A 5002-nucleotide genomic window follows, 5' to 3' on the forward strand; every position below is an offset into this window, starting at 1 on the left:
TCCAGATAACAAGGCATCACCATGTCTCAGCAGGACAGCAATGAAACTTAAACAGATTACGGCGCTAAGCTGACGTGACCAAATAAGGCAGCTACACGTCCTTAGAACGTACAGCTGCCTCATACTCGGATTACGCCTGTAACTCACGGGTGCTCATGTGTACCTGCCATGACAACTGAGTACAGATGACTGGCCAACGAGCAGTGCTAGCTCCTATCACCCCTGCTTATCTCTACTGTGATTACATTTAACTTAGGTTTTATGTATAAAACTGCGTGGTTGGTGGTGAATAAGCAGTTGCAAGTCGGCGCCCGTTCATGTCGTTTGTGCCTAACTTCGTCCTCGTCTGCTTAGCACCGTAATCTTTGCTTTTAAGTCACGAACAAACTAGCTCAGCAACAAGATTTGTTAAAACCGCAAGACAAGAAGTACAAATAGAACAAGAAAGGCAAGGAACACAGGATGCTTCAAGAGACACAAGAGTGGCAAGGTTGCCGATCATGGAACGCCGAATAAAGCAGCCGCCGCAGACACGCCTGAAGAAACCAAGTCTAATGGCGCAGTCACGAAGTCTTCGAAAGGCAAGAAATGTTCACCTCCTACAAGGCTGTCCAAGTGCAATATACTAGGCTCCAGACCATCACCAACGATGGTTTCGTGTACTCTGGATTGGTCTTGAAGAACGAGTACAAGCACGTCAATACGTAGGTGTACAAGCGCCGTCCGTCCGGAGTGAACGCTGGCGCACAACGGCTCTATAAACATCAACACAAGCAGAGACACACGTACTGCACAAATGCTACATTGAGCAACAAAGGCGCCTGCGATGGAGGGCTACGGACGCCTTCACGCTTCTTACTTGGCCAACGTGCACACTGCTTGCCTCAAGGGTTGGGCGCCACGCTACCCAAATCAACCAGCACTGGTCTGTAACGTCGAAGCACACAATGACAACTTTAACAGATCATCTCTAGAAGCGCTGGAGGAAGGAGTATTTGCTGCTTCTGCGCTCTGCACACAAGGCGACACCGAAGCTGCCACTAGGACTGGGAAGTTGGAGCCGTCGTCCCCGTACACGACGACCATTCGCGACCTATCGTGTGGAAACTGGCGCGGAACTGCTTATTGGTCGCGACGGTATTGCTCGAGCGTGCTGCCTGAAGTTGGCGTCCGCCTCCGTGATAAGGCGTACAAACGGCTTACTTTCTTGAAGCCGGCAGCCTTTAGCAACTTGTAGGGCGCAGGAGTGTATCATAAACCTGTTATTGCGCGGCGCATAACACCCCGACGAATTATTACGAACTAGCCCAAGCTTTCACCCTCGTAATTCTCCTTCCGCTAGCGTTCTGAAATGCCTGGCAGCTGCCATGTCATTGTTCCTTCTTTAGAGAACACATTTGGGAGAGTTCGCACACATAGAACATAGAAATAAACCGCAGCTTTCACACACAGGGTTGACAAATAAAACAGACACATGCGCTGACTGACCTCTCGACAATAAGACAATCAATATACGGCTAATCCCTGCTTTATAACCTTCGAGTGCGTTCATTCAAAACCCACCAAATGTCTTTCTGACTTAAGGCCATACTCCCAACAAAAATAGCCGGTATGCGCCCCTAGTTTAAATCCAAGAACTCCAATTCACTATTTCTATGCCTTTCAACAGTGCAACCCAGACACTCCCCTCTTTCCTTGATAACCGTTAGCACATCATGTAGATCAGTGCTTGTGTCTTCTTTTCTTCCAGTCGGCGTAAAGGTTTCGCTGATTATTTCCATCATGTTGTTCCTTCTACCCAGCAGGAGCTTCCTTGGTGTGCGCCCACATGTCGCTCCCCCGTGTAGTTGGTGCCCGAGGAGGCGCGCCATCCGGGGCGCCTAAGGGCTATGCTTGCATCTGACCTCGTACACACCACAACTATGGCCACTGGGTATCCGCAACTATATCAATTTATTTATTTAAAATATACCGCCGTCTGCAGAGCAAGCAGGTGGGCGTACATCTTAGAAACGAACATAGATCGAAACGAAATGGCAACACGTGTATAAGATGAAAAATAGTGATAACACTATTGAAAATATAAATCTGCATTACGTTAAAGACACCGTTATCTAAAGGAAAAGAGTTCAATAACACACTGCGGAATAGCGATCCCAGTGCGCGCTTTCAAAAAGGTGTAGCAGTAACTTAAAGGCTCGTGAGGCACATTGACGTGCCGATTGTCCGGGAGGACAAAATATAATAACAAGGACCACAAAGGATTTCTTTTCAAAGGGGGTTGACATGAAAAACGTTTGTGAAGAAGGCATAGACCGGAACACTTGCGGTGCGACGAAAAAGCAGGTAAGAGAAGCATTCGTTTTGTAGATTTGCACTAGCACAGGGAGAACAATTTGACGAAGTGTGCTCCACAGTTTTGTACTTTCCTACGCGAGAAAAGTGCAGCGGTGGCGTAGAGGTAGAAGACCCGCCTCGCGTGCAAGAGGTGCGTGGTTCGAATCCCGGTGCCGCGCAATTTTCCACCGGATTAAAAAAAAGAAAAAAGAAATCCGCGTGTTGATAAAATTGCATAAACAGGCCTGGAGTGTGGCCTCATCCCGGTGACCAGAACCGGTAACGCACTCCCTCACCAGAGCAGAATTGGCCACAACCTCCTATATGAACACAACAATCAAACCCCGGCCCTCAGTCCCCAGCAGCTGCGAAGCAACTGACCCCGGCGGCGGTCAGACCTGCGACGCAGCAGAGGGTGCTAAGAATCACTGGCTCCGGACAGGCCGCCATTGTAATATGAACCTGGCAACGTTTAACGCTAGAATATTATCTAGTGAGGCGAGTCTAGCAGTGCCATTGGAGGAATTAGAGGGCAGTAAATGGGATATGATAGGGCTCAGTGAAGTTAGGAGGCCAAAAAAAGTATATACAGTGCTAAAAAGCGGGCACGTACTGCGCTACTGGGGCTTCGCGGAGAGACGAGAACTAGGAGTCGGATTCCTGATTAATAAGAATACAGCTGGTAACATACAGGAATTCTATAGCATTAACGAGAGGGTGGCAGGTCTTGTTGTGAAACTTAATAAGAGGTACAAAATGAAGGTTGTACAGGTCTACGCCCCTACATCCCGTCATGATGACCAGGGAGTCGAAAGCTTCTATGAAGACGTGGAATTGGCGATGGGTAGAGTGAAAACAAAATACACTATACTGATGGGCGACTTCAATGCCAAGGTAGGCAGTTAATGCGAGTTAACGATATCTTAGTTGAAATCAAGAAAAAGAAATGGGCATGGGCAGGACATGTTGTGAGGAAGGAAGATGGTCATTAAGGGTTACGGACTGCTTTCCAATGGAAGGGAAGCGTAGCAGGGGGGCGGCAGAAAGTTAGGCGGGCGGATGAGATTAAGAAGTTTTCAGGGACGACTTGGCCACAATTAATACATGACCGGGGTTGTTGGAGAAGTATGGGAGAGGCCTTTGCCCTGCCGTGGGCGTAACCAGGCTCATGATGATGATGATGCGAGAATTGCTGAAACGGATACCAAGTGGCTGAGCATTACTCCATTTTTTTGCGATCCAATGTTTTGTAGAGAGGTAAATTCAGGGAGGAAGGGACACAGCGACATTACGGCGCCGGTATCCAGGCATGTGATTAGTACTCTTATTAACTCGGTCAACATGCCCATACCAAGCGAGGATATTTGTTATTTGAAGGCCAGTGTACTTGCAGGAGGTAACAGCCAACACAGGAGCATCATTAATAAAGTACGTATGAATGGCAGCGTTAGAAGAACGAGATAAACGCATAGCCTTGCCTTTAGTTGAGCTAAGTTGCATGCAGCAATCGCAAGATCAGTTATTTATGTGGCAGACGAAGCTGGACTTCCGGGGATTTGGAATGGGAAAGAGTAGTATTTTACTGCAGGGAACGCAGTTGTCCGCAAAGAACCTAATTAATGAAGAATTAACCCAGTTAAGAATATCGCAAATTTATATTTGAAAAAAGACATGAGCCTAGGAAAGGGCCTTGCGGACCACCAGCTGAAACATTAAACAGTCTAGAATTAGAGCTATTAGCGCTTAGAACAGCAGTCTGTTTAGAGAGAAAAAGTTTTATTAACTCAAACACTTTAACATATAAGTTTACCTCAGCTAGTCTATGCATAAGTAAATAGTGAGGCGCAGTGTGAGAGGCTCTGGCGAAATCTAGAAATACACAGTCGAATTCAGAACCCAGATCAGATTGTACAAAAAGTATCGTTAGTGAATGGTAAGGCCTGTATTGCACATGAAAAGAACGTACTGAACAGTACTGCCCGGGTTCAAAAAGTATGACATATTCTAAAAGCTCTGCTATGCGCGAATATATTATAGAGCGAAAATATTTAAAGGAATGCTTGTTAGTGAGATAAGCCTATAATTGCAGGTAAAGTGGGCGTTAGCTGATTCATGGTTTGGATTACCTTTCCTATGCAACAGTGCTCTCGGAGAAAAGAGTTCAAGGACCGTGTGAAAATATGAGACAGAAGAACACCACAAAATACGTCAGTACATTCTTGGATTTCAGAATTCAGGGACTCTGGACCGACAGGGGAGGATGTTGCTTTTACTATTATGAGGCGACTGAAGTAATACTGAACACCATTGAATTCAGTAGTAATTTGATTCATAGGCAAAATCTTGAATTACATACAAATGAGAAAGTCTCGGGCGTCGTGTCACGATCATAGGAAGAAAGTACATCGTTTAATCCATCACAACATTCTTAGAATAACAAAACAGTACAAAATATGTTAGTGCCGGTAGAATATGTTTACTATATTGAGCTCAAAACGACTCATTTCTTATAAGAAGCATATCCTTAGCGCGCCCTCTAAAACTCACCTTGACGCTGTCGGCACCATGAATGTAACGTGTCCACCTGGTGCCCGGGCTGGTTGTCGAGAAGGCATACACGGTTGAAGGCGTAGCCAGAGCAGCCACACGCTCGCTCAGCGCAATG

Source organism: Dermacentor albipictus, unplaced genomic scaffold (assembly GCF_038994185.2).
Source record: "Dermacentor albipictus isolate Rhodes 1998 colony unplaced genomic scaffold, USDA_Dalb.pri_finalv2 scaffold_15, whole genome shotgun sequence".
Classification (NCBI taxonomy): domain Eukaryota; kingdom Metazoa; phylum Arthropoda; class Arachnida; order Ixodida; family Ixodidae; genus Dermacentor; species Dermacentor albipictus.